Genomic DNA, 13280 nt, shown 5'->3' with positions numbered 1-13280 from the left:
CTCAGAGAAATAAAAAAATAAAATTATGTGATCTTAAATAATACCTAATATAAAATACCTGAGGTGATTTTATAGAACAGTACACTCTCGATTATCCGGGCTAATGATGGGGAGAGACGGCACGAATAATCGGAAAACACGGATAACCCAAACTTTCACTTAAATGTCTTGTAATGCTCATTATTTACGTAAAACAAACAATATAATATTATTTATGCCGTTATTCTGTTATTTTAGAGTGCTTCCCGGATACATTGAGAGCTTTCTTCGCCAGTTTGAGATCTTTTTAGCGCCGATAACATGGTTGTAATCGTATTATTATTCTCCATGTAAAGCCTGGTTTTGAAAACCACACATCCCTGGCTGTGTGATCATGGATATAGAGGAGTGGTTTGCACGAATGCCTCGAAAACCAGTGCTCGGCGTCGGAAACTATACTGCCAGGCACCACGCCCCGTAGTCGCATCTCGCACAAGTTGCCCGGGTTGCAACTGCTGCGGGAGGTGTACCTGTGATTACATAGCGAGGTCGTACACTGCGAGGCTTGGAAAACAGGAACACGGTGCTCCCGTGAATGCAGCTAGCGCGCAATCGCTTCCGTTTTACGAAGGGTATTCTAACGGAAGTAATAAGCCCGGCATATCCTAGCATTAATGAAGTAATTCCGATGACTTTGTGCCCGATTTTATTTTTTTATAAAGATCGCGGAAATATTGAGCAAGAGTGAAAATCATGCTCGGATAATCTGCAACATGGCTATACCGCAGTCGGGAGTCTGCTGTATACCATAATTTTGCTTCAAAGCTCTTTGAAATTTCTGTTTTTTTATTATTATTAATATAAAATAATATTATTTAAATCCATTTACTTCATTGGATTAATATTACTTATAGACTAGCGTAAATATTCATAAAATATCGCTCAGAAAGCAGTGAAACTCACGATTTTTTGAAGCATTTGTCTAATAATTCTTCTAGGGGAGGGTCCGTGCACTTCCTGCGTACCCTGGTAGGTACTTCATTCCACCCAGACCTCCCAGTATTAGTTGTGACTAAAACCCCCCTAGCCTTAATAGGGTGGTTTCCTTTTATTTTTTATTGCCTAAATCGAAAGATTATTACTCCTGGAGTACGCATTTAACACTTTTAGATTATTAAATGACGATATCTATTTTTCGCGATTAAATGAAAGGTGAAAAATTTAAAGCGCGCGTAAACGCGACGGTTAAGTATGAATGCTGGTAAAAGACCGTGTGACGCCATTCTGGTTCCCGCTGCCGCTGTGTGTGGTGTCCTTGGGGGGAGGGCATGTGCGCCGCTAGCGCAGGCTGCTAATGCTGGCTGCTAGCAGGTAGCAGAGTACCCTGCTAGCAGGTAGCGCTTGGCTTAATTATGGAATATTAATACCTTATCAGACGAAGGAAACTTTCCGACCATAGTCAGTTTTAATAGGTGATTGTTAAGAGATGTTTCCCTGAGCTCTGTGCCTCATGCATGCATTGGTGTTCTCAGACGATGTAAAACTCCTATCTACTCGAATAGAAACTAGGTTCCTGTGACGTCACGTGGTGTGGCATCGCATGGGCGCCAATCTGGTCTTTTTCAAATGCGGTTAAAATTGACCATTAACACTCGTCTAAACTTGGATTTCTAAAGCCGAATATTTTGTGTATTATGAATACACTAATGTTGGGTAACGAATCGCAATCAATGCGTTTCGTTTTCTTTGATGAAGGAAACTACCCTATTCTTAGCTGCGCCCCTGGCATAGAGTATATGTAATGAGTATGTACTCGGTGGCTGTGGCGAGCGGGGGAGGAGGAGATTCTACTAGTTTTCATCCTGCCTCTATAATACTCAAGTCAACCTCCTCCGCCTCCCCCTCGAAATGTTCCTCCCGCCATCCTTAGTGAGTCCTTCCTCAAAAAATATTTCTGGCTACGGCATAGGTAGAGTATTCCCAAACTCAATGTATCTCAAAGTCTCAAAATCCAATGCATGCATCTCTAATGCGCTGTTTTATTACGAGAAGGGCCGATTTAACCCTTAAGAAAAGTATGTGGCCGCGTAGTGTGCCAAGCAAAATGGGGCCTCAGTCCAATTTTCAGTAATAAGCAATCAGGAAGATTAAAAGTTGAGGGTTACATATATTTGGTTTTTAAGCTCTAAAAATATCACATTCAGTCAAAGGGAGATCCAGATTTTTTTCTGGGGGCACAAGGGTCTCGCAAGAAAACTGTCTTCTCATATTTGAGATTAAAAACAATGTACAACAATTGCTGTACGAAATATTCTCTTTATTTTTATAAAAAGTCATTCATATGATATAAAAAGAATGAGGCTCCGTGATTCACAAAACAAAACGAATGTAATGATGACCATATTAAAAATCTTGTCTATTTTTTCAGCTTTTGGGGGTGCCTCCGTGCTCCCCCCCTCTTCCGATACCTTCTGTATTTTAATTTATTCTAAAATGCATCCAGAGAGAATCCTTACTACCTCTAGATGAGGTTATTTTTAAGAGAGTGCAGAACACTGTTCACTTGCACTAGAAAAATGTCTAGAACCGGCCCTCATTACGAGAAACACAATGAAAAACCAAATTCCAGTACTACAGGGTGCATAATACAGTTTAAAATAATTTCAACGGTATTTGAAATGACAGGTGACCGGTTGGATCTCATCGAACCAAATTTTTGCCCTAAATTATATCCTAGGCGAGCTGAACAAGGTATTCCTTTACTCGTTAACACGTAAGGCACTTGTGAGTATGCAAAATACCGGTTCCGGTAGCGTTGTTCACACGAAAAAAACATCTCCACGGTTCGAAGGCGTAAGGTGTGGGGTTTTGATTGCAGGATCCTAAAACGGCTGAACCCCCATTTACCCTTTTTCCGGTCATTTTATTCGGGTATCGTGGGACCCCTTGTAAACCGTACCCGCTCTCCCAACCATGTGTTTACGGCAGATTCCCCGAAAACAGAAGCGCCGTCAACCCTTTGACTGAATATCAATTTAATGCTTCGTCCATCCCCATCCTCTTTTTCTTCCCTCCTGAGGCGCGTCCCATCCCATCGGTCGTTCGATTCGAGAAATACAGTGGGAGAAAAACAAACTCCACGATTTTTTTTCCTCACCTCTCCTTCCACCTCCCCGCCAATTACTCTGGATTCCTCCCATTTCCTGATCACCTTGTGGTCGCACCTGGACGTGTCTCGGGCTTTTTGTTTGTTCAAGCCTGGAGGGACGGAGCAATCACGCGCCTTATCGGCCCGAACGCCGCGCCGTTTAGACCTATTGGAAGGGGGGAGGCTTTAGAAAAACAAAACGGCATTTATAAAATGGGCGCTATTCGTCGGAAGTCCAGACCCATGGTCGGCTCAACCTATGCATCAATCTACACAAGGGCGTACCCAGGATCAAACCTAGGGGGGGGGGGGGGGGGGTAAGCCATGGTTGTTCAAGTTGTAGGTAAGATTTAAGCATAGAAGAGGTGAACGAAATCAACATTTTGAGGAATCTGCAACAGCACTTTATTAGTTTTCAAAATTATGTGCTTGAAAAAATATTATTTCCCTTAAAGACATTTGCGATTTTTGCGTCCAGGGGCGGGGGGGGGGAGTTGCTCCCTCCTGCCCCTCGCTGGGTACGCCCATGAATCTACATCTACGTGCTGCCTTGCAAGATGCCTTTGTAGGCCTGTGACTGGAGGTGCTCATTTACATCTGCATACTACCCAGCAAACTGCGTAAAAGGCATGTGGCAGGGGGTGTTAGGCAGGGATGGCATGTGAAACGAAACGGAAATACGAGGCCTAGGTTAAGTCTCGTTCCCGCACGAAATTAAAATCACCGAGGAGTTTAGTTTCGACCCGAGACAAAACTTTACTCCCACGAACGAAACTAAATTAATCGAAACTCCGCTGCTCGTAGTTAAGTTTCGATTCCAGAAGTTGAGTGGACGGGGATAAGAGGGAATAGTGTCAACCCATTACGTTTGACATACGTGTAGAGAGGTTAAACCATTGAGCTTAAAAACTGAATGGCCAGTTTGCGTTCACCGTTCTCCTGTTTGTGGTCAAAATATGAGTGCCCCATACATCTAATGGCGAAAGGGCGAACCTCTACTTCATTCAACCATACTTCATACTCGGTGTGTTGGTCGAAACTAAACTGATCGAAGGTGAAATATGCGGTCCCTCAGAGATATCCGGCGTCGGCATTAGCCTGCTCTTAACGAAAGGCGCCAAGGGGACCACGGCTTAACGTCCCATCCGACGGACGGAGTGTTGTCCTTGAAATGTCCTCCTCACTACATTCAAGCGGGGATCGGGCGGTCTCTGAAAATTCTCTTCCATCGCCGGGATTTGAACCCGAGCTTACAGGGTGGGAAGCCAACACTCTAGCCACCGCACCAACCCGAACCCCAGTTACCCTAATTCCCAGAATCACGGTTATTCTGAATTTCCCAGCCGAATCTTTCCGTCCTCACGCTTTCTGGATAGGGTGGAGTTGTGGTGGGATGAGGAAAGGGTGCGTAAAAAATGTGTTTGAATATTCTCACCATCTCCGTAGAAGATAAAACAGGCCATGGGTCGGTATGGAATTAGGACCTAAGAAATAAAATAGTAAGTCAGATGCCATAAGTGGCTATTGTATGCTCCCTGTTATTTCTGCCACGGAGTCCTCAAGGAGTCGCGTCGGTAGCCGCTGCCGGAAAATATTTTCCTGTGTAATTGGAGGGTGTGATTCGGTGCAGACATACCTTCCCACCTCTTCGTGTTACGCTCCTTTAACCCATATTTCGAAGGGCAGATGCCCAAAGTTCGAGGGGACGTCATTTCAGCGGCATCAATATCAATTTCCCTTTCCCTCCTTGAGTTTTATTTTTTTACACCCCCGTCATTACGCCCTCGATGGAAATACTGCTTTGGTCTTACAAGGGTTACAATGAAGTTATAAGTGATATGTGTTTTTGCTCCAGAGTCAAACGGGCCTTGGTTTTCGAGATAGTATCGCTAGATAGTAATAGTAAGAACGCCTACAACCCGCGATGCAACAGTAATGTAAGATATCTTGCGTACGTAAAATTTGAGTGGTAATTTTAATCCCAATGAGCCCGAATATGGAAAAATAAGGCTCATATAAAAATGAAATACATTTATTTAACTATTTTAAACTTAAGTCACCAATAAAGGCCACTAGGTGTCCCATCAATTATTATTTCTTGACTCCCTGAGCAATTGTACACTCTTCGCTAATTGTTTGCGAGTCACGTGACATATTACTTCGTTACCATGGAGAAGCTCGAGGTATATTGGAACCCAAGTAGTGACATCACCTGCCCTTTACCAATATTTATTCTAAGGATAGATTGCCATTATATTGTGATATGGTTGTTTCGCGTGTTTCATTAATCTAGGGGTTTTGCTAGTGCATTCTATTGGTTATATCTCGAAAACTAAGCCCCATTCGACGCTAAAGCAAACTAATGATGTATTAAAATTTCATTTTCCGTCACTCTGCGAAGTTTGAAAGCGATCTGACGGTGACCATTGGTATCTTTCCTTGTCAGTGGCGGCGGAGTGAATCTTCTTATCTTAAGTGGAGCAATGTTTCCTTAAAGCAAAAGAAAATTTTGAGGGTAATGTTTAAACAGCATCATCAAGCTCACTGCAGACCCCTATTTAAAAATCGATATTTGTTGATCGTGCCTTATATATACACTAGCTGACCCGGCGAACTTCGTACCGCCTAACAATCAATGAACTTACAGTTTACTTACACCATTTATAAATCAGGAGCGGCTGTATCGTTTTTAATCATGTTTAATTTATTATAATAAAATAAGGGTACAAATTCTATAAAACTACGTAAATGAGTACCAAAATTGCTTGTCAGAAAGACATTTTCTTTATTGAATCTACATAGGGTGAATCGGAGCACGTTTACGCGGATTTTTTCAAGAAATTTTCTTACGTTTTAGCTTAAGAAATTTTGGGCATTGTGGTTTAATAAAGCAGTTCATGAAATAAAAATTATACGCATTCAGTTGTTGGCTATTTGCGTTATTAGCTGTAAAAATATGTTTTTAGGTCCAAGTCTGTTGCATACATTTGGCCCATTCAGGGGGCAGGTTGACACGACCCCAGACCGACGCTTGACTGATGCTCAAAATCGTGCAAGAAAAGCCCCCATGAAGCAGCATTCACATTAAATGACTTAAGGCGCGCCAGTTTTAGTATCTCTGTTTGGAAAAAATGCACTGCGTAAACGTACTGCATGCGTAAACGCACCACGGTGAGCCCTACACATTCGGGTTTAATGTCTTGCGTCAAGCACCTTCTGAGAAACAACAGTTTTTGTTTTGTTATCAGGCGCAAGATGAAGCGGATGAAGCTAAATAAATATAGCGAAGGAAAGCAGTGACGCAGCGAGGGGAGGTTTTGGGGGATAACCCCCCCCCCCCCCCAAGAGCTTAGAGAATTTTTTAATGAAAGATTTTGTTATTAATATTAGGGGGACGGATGACTAACAAACAAAACATATTTAACTATTCACACAGCCGCAAAACCCACTATTTTGAACCATTTATCTCAAAAAATGTCTGAGGGAAGTGCCCCCACACTTCCCGCTTACCTTAGCGAGTTTTCTATACCCTACAGACCCGTGGTATTAGCTGCGCCCAAAACCCCCTATCCTAGCTACGCACTTGAAGCGAAGGATGAAATACATAGGATGGTTTATCGACTCGTGAACATAGCACGCTAAATTGACCATGAGAAAATCATGGGTTTTCATTAGCACATGAGCACAAACAACACAAAAACTGAAAGAATGACCATGCGATTTTTTAATCGTTATCACGAATGCAACACGAATTGTAAATTGAATACGTTTTAGCTCAAAAGGGCATATGAGTTGAGATCATGGAATCTACGGAATGAGGACTTCCTAACCTTTGAATTTTCCTTTGAGTAAAGTTGCGTGAATCACATTCATCACCAATTTTTTTAATGATCAAACACGTTCCGTTGGATAGTTATGGTTGGTTTAGGCTTCGAAAGATCATGAGCACAGAAACTACATTTTTCTGTAAATCGTGCCTTGGTAAGCCAGGTACGTCCAAGGACTTAAAATATTCAGATAGATAGTTGGTGATTTCGTCTTCGTTTGTTACACATTTAAAAGATTCGAATCCATGCAGAGTACGATCTATTTGAATTTACCTCGTTTTAGTCATCCACATCTTCGTTCTTGCTCGCTAAATCAACCATCTTTGATTCTTTTGGTGATCAATCATATTCTGGAACTCTTTGTTGATGAGTAAACTACTCGATTCCTCGACAGGAACACGGACATTACCGTTTGTCAACAATTGCTTGGAGATTTGTTTACAAACACGGTAGTGAAGTGTCAACTCGAGCTGGGCCACGGATGGGCTTACAATCAGCTCGAATTAAATTTTAAAAATATAATTTCAATTTAATTACTATTTTGAATATATTTAGTAATTAAAATGTTATATTGTTACTAAATTCAGTTATTAAAGTGGTAAAAACAAAACTAATTATTTAATTTGTAGTTTTGACCGACTTATCAATTGTTGTGTTACTATAACTCCTAAATGCATGTCCATAGGAAAGAGATGAATTTTTTTTTGAAATTATCCTTTTTTTAATGGCCTATATGTTAACCCCGCCTGTGATGAATCCAAAGAACCAAATCTCATTGAAATCGGTGCAGCCGTTCTCGAGTTATAAGTGTTCTAACTAACACGATTTTCGACTTTCTTTTATATATATATACGAGTCGATTGGGTGCTTGAATTCTTCAAGCGGGTAATTAGGAGGGTGGGAACATTGTTGTGTCACGTGTTGTCGAGCATTGTGTCCATAAGTGTTAAAAAAAATTCAAAAATTTCCCTGCCGGTTTTTGAAAGGGTAAGGAACTTAATTGTTTACTTTTAAAATTATTTGTTATTTTCAATATGATTTCATTTGACGGATACTTCATTATTTGAATAGGCTAAGTTTAGCAATGAGACATAATTGGAATAAGGTTTTTAAAATTTCAAGACAGTGATGATTTTGTGGTTATTTTTCAACTCTTAAAGTCCAAAAGCGTCGTAATAAGCGAAACTTGAAAATGAAACGCAGATACGTTAGATAAATATATAAAGGTATACCACTCGCAAAACATATGTCCATAATGCAGTGTGTAAAATACTAAATTGTAACGATTCCCCAAATTTCTTTGGTAAGTACTAAAAAATAGTTATTCTCAAGATATTCCAATTTGAAAAAAATAGCTTTGGCATATTTGCTATCATTATCGTATCGAATTATCAAGTATACTGACACGTGTATTGAAAATTCGCAATCCTGTTCCAGTCTTCGATCATCAACCCTAAATTTCCTGGTCAACTATGTACGTGGATAGAAAATCCTGTATGTAATAACGATTCGATATATTTTAAGAAAAAGCATATTCAATATATATTGATCGTGAGACTACACGCAAAGCATATTTCCATTGGGCATTGTGAGGAAGACCAAGATGTACCCATTCACCAAATTTCATTGGTCAAACGGATACAATAATCAAGTTATGCCAATTTAAATATTTGCTAAAATAATCAAATCGATTTTTCAATTATACTGACATCTGTCCTGTTAAATCCGCGATGCTATTGGTTTAACTTCCATTGTATGGGTATCTACTACATAATTCCTGGTCAACAATGTCCTCGGATGTAAAATCCTACATGTAATAGCAATTCGATATATTTTAAGAAAAAGTAAATTCGATTTATATCGAACGTGAGACTATAAACAAAAAATATTTCAATTGGGCATTGTGAGGAATACCAAGATGTACCCATTTACCAAGTGTCATTGGTCCAACGTAAATACTAATCATGTTATGCCAATTCGCGTATTTGCTACAATTATGGAATCGATCTTTCGATAAAACTGAAATCTGCACTGTAATATCCGCAAAGCCGTGGATTTTAATTCCAGTTAATAGAAATCTTCTCTATATTTCCTGGTCAACTATGTCCTTGGATGTAAATCCTATATGTTATAGCAATTCGATATATTTTAAGAAAAAGTAGATTCGATATATATCGAACGTGAGACTAAATATAAACAATATTTCAATTGGGCATTGTGAGGAATCCCAAGATGTACCCATTTGCCAAATTTCATTGGTGCAACGAATATACTAATCAAAGTATGCTAATTTCAGCATTTGCTATAACTATCGAATCGATCGTTCGATTATACTGACATCTGTACTGTAAAATCCGCAAAAATATCGATTTCATTTCCACGATATGGTCATCTTCTATATAATTGCTGGTCAACAATGCCCGTGGGTGTAAAATCCTAAATGTTATAGCTATTCGGTATAATTTGTGAAAAAGCAGATTCGATATGTATCGAATGTGAGACTACATGCAAAACATATTTCCATGGGGCAATGTGAGGAATACCAAGATGTACCCATTCACCAATTTTCATTGGTCCAACGTATTAACTAATCCAGTTATGCCAATTTGCGTATTTGCTAAAATAATCGATTCGATCTTTCGATTATACTGACATCTGTAATGTAAAATCCGCAATGACATTTTTTTAATATCCAGTCTATGGTCATCTTCTATATAATTGCTGGTCAACAATGCCCGTGGGAGTAAAATCCTATATGTTATAGCAATTCGATATATTTTAAGAAAAAGTAGATTCGATATATATCGCACGTGAGACTAAACATAAACAATATTTCCATTTGGCAATGTGAGGAATACCAAGATGTACCCATTCACCAAATTTTCATTGGTCCAACGTATTTACTAATCCAGTTATGCCAATTTGCGTATTTGCTAAAATAATCTATTCGATCTTTCGATTATACTGACATCTGTAATGTAAAATTCGCAATGACATTTTTTTTATATCCAGTCTATGGTCATCTACTATATAATTCCTGGTCAACAATGCCCGTGGGTGTAAAATCCTATATGTTATAGCTATTCGATATAAATTGTGAAAAAGCAGATTCGATATATATCGAATGTGAGACTACATGCAAAACATATTTTCATTGGGCATTGTGAGGAATACAAAGATGTACCCATTCACAAAATTTCATTGGTCAAACGGAAATACTATTGAAGTTATGCCAATTAACATATTTGCTATAATAATCGAATCGATTTTTCGATCATACTGACATCTGTACTGTAAAATCCGCAATGCTATTGGTTTAATTTCTGGTCTATGGGTATCTACTATATATTTCCTGGTCTACTATGTCCTTAGATGTAAAATCCTATATGCTATAGCAATTCGATATATTTTAAGAAAAAGTAGATTCGATATATATCGAGCGTGAGACTATATACAAAACATGTTTCCATTGCACATTGTGAGGAATACCATGATGTACCAATTCACTAAATTTCATTGGTCCAACGTATACACTTATCATTTTATGCCAATTTGCGCATTTGCTATAAAAATCGAATCGTACATTCGACTATACTGCCACCTGTATTGAAAAATTCGCATCCTTTTGATAACCCCTCCATTCTATGGCCGTACCCTTATCCCTCATTTCTCTACTATCCCCGCTTTCAAAATTTCGCCTATGTTCTTATATTGGTGACGTATATAGGGCGATGCGTGTATTTCTTATGGGGAACTAATACAAAAAGATATAAATTCATATTGATATATCTTCGTTAGGAAACAATACTCATCTAAATAATTTATGTGTACGCATAATTCATTTCTTCCCTTACATATTTTTATAATTTTTATCCCCGTAACTATGTAAATAGGTCTGAAAAATGGCTCAATCGAATGCAACCTTTTATCGATCATAACTTCGACTGTAATCGCTCGATTCGCTTGATTTAACTTTTGTCGAAAAAAAGACATTAACAGTAGTATTATATATGACTTTCACATTCATGCCTTGATTTAGAAAAAAGTTATTAGCGATTTAAGCGTAACCAAGGAGATTGGTATCGATATAACTCGCACATGAATCGATCGAGCGAAATGGTCATCATTGCAAAAGTTGACCATTTTAATAATATTATTACTCTGAAAATTTCATTTCTCTAGCTTAAACGGTTGCTAAGATATTCAAGATTGCATGCTCCACAAAAAAATGGCGACAATGATTTTTCGCGTGCAGGACATTTTTCGGAATTTAATTATGAATTAACCAAGAGGGTTACGGCGAAAGTAAGCTCAAACGTGAGGGTTCGGAGAACCCTCTAACGGTTTTTCTTGGAGATTCCAAATTTTCATATGGCACATGTCTCAAGGCTGAAATCCGAGTTTGAAAATTCGCCCATCACGACAATGTTAAATCGAAATCGTTTATTCCTCGGAATTGTTTCGACGTACGAAAATTTTAAGATAGCCAAAAAATTAACCAAAGAATTCTCTAACTTTTTGGCAAAGGAATTTGTCGTGCGATTATTGCAAATTGGTCAAAAAAATTCCCAAAGTTTTCCCATAAGAAAAGCATTGAGAGCGTTCAAACAGTAATAAAAAATAATAAATATTAATTCATCGCATTGACAACCACACCAAAAAATCGACCAAAAAATCTATTCCATGTCCATTGAATATCATGTTCCTCGGGCGTTTAAAAGTACAAAATTATAGCGAAAAAGTTGTAGTCCCATAAGGCTCCCATGTTAATCCAAGTCGATATATCTCGAAAAGTAATCGACTTTTTCAACTTTTCAGATTTTTCCTCCCGATGAATTTTTTTTTACTTTTACGTCCAATATTCCATATACCCACACTTATCTCAGTTTGGGCTACTAATTTGTGTCAATCACACAATCAATGAATTACTTTCCCACTTTATATATGCGCAGCATACGCAACTAGCTGACCCGGCGAACTTCGTACCGCCTAACAATCAATGAACTTACAGTTTACTTACACCATTTATAAATCAAGAGCGGCTGTATCGTTTTTAATCATGTTTAATTTATTATAATTAAATAAGGATACAAATTCAATAAAACTACGTAAATGAGTACCAAAATTGCTTGTCAGAAAGACATTTTCTTTATTGAATCTACATGGGGTGGATCGGAGCACGTTTACGCGGATTTTTTTCAACAAATTTTCTTACGTTTTGGCTTAAGAAATTTTGGGCATTGTGGTTTAATAAAGCAGTTCATGAAATAAAAATTATACGCATTCAGTTGTTGGCTATTTGCGTTATTAGCTGTAAAAAAATGTTTTTAGGTCCAAGTCTGTTGCATACACTTGGCCCTTTCAGAGGGCAGGTTGACACAACCCCAGACCGACGCTTGACTGATGCTCAAAATCGTGCAAGAAAAGCCCCTATGAAGCAGCATTCGCATTAAATGACTTAAGGCGCGCCAGTTTTAGTATCTCTATTTGGAAAAAATGCACTGCGTAATGGTACTGCATGCGTAAACGCACCACGGTGAGCCCTACACATTCGGGTTTAATGTCTTGCGTCAACCACCTTCTGATAAACAACAGTTTTTGTTTTGTATCAGGGGCAAGATGAAGCGGATGAAGCTAAATAAATATAGCGAAGCAAAGCAGTGACGCAGCGAGGGGAGGCTTTGGGGGATAAACCCCCCCCCCCCCCCCCCAAGAGCTTAGAGAATTGTTTTATGAAAGATTTTGTTATTAATATTAGGGGGACGGATGACTAACAAACAAAACATATTTAACTATTCACACAGCCACAAAACCCACTATTTTAAACCATTTATCTTAAAAAATGTCTGGGGGAAGTGCCCCCACACTTCCCGCTTACCTTAGCGAGTTTTCTATACCCTACAGACCCGTGGTATTAGCTGCGCCCAAAACCCCCTATCCTAGCTACGCACTTGAAGCTAAGGAAGAAATACAGAGGATGGTTTATCGACTCGTGAACATAGCACGCTAAATTGACCATGAGAAAATCATGGGTTTTCATTAGCACATGAGCACAAACAACACAAAAACTGAAAGAATGACCATGCGATTTTTTAATCGTTATCACGAATGCAACACGAATTGTAAATTGAATACGTTTTAGCTCAAAAGGGCATATGAGTTGAGATCATGGAATCTACGGAATGAGGACTTCCTAACCTTTGAATTTTCCTTTGAGTAAAGTTGCGTGAATCACATTCATCACCAATTTTTTAATGATCACACACGTTCCGTTGGATAGTTATGGTTGGTTTAGGCTTCGAAAGATCATGAGCACAGAAACTACA

This window comes from Ischnura elegans, chromosome 7 (assembly GCF_921293095.1).
Source record: "Ischnura elegans chromosome 7, ioIscEleg1.1, whole genome shotgun sequence".
NCBI classification, from domain to species: domain Eukaryota; kingdom Metazoa; phylum Arthropoda; class Insecta; order Odonata; family Coenagrionidae; genus Ischnura; species Ischnura elegans.
The sequence above is the reverse complement of the archived record's forward strand: the minus strand, read 5'-3'. Positions refer to the sequence as shown.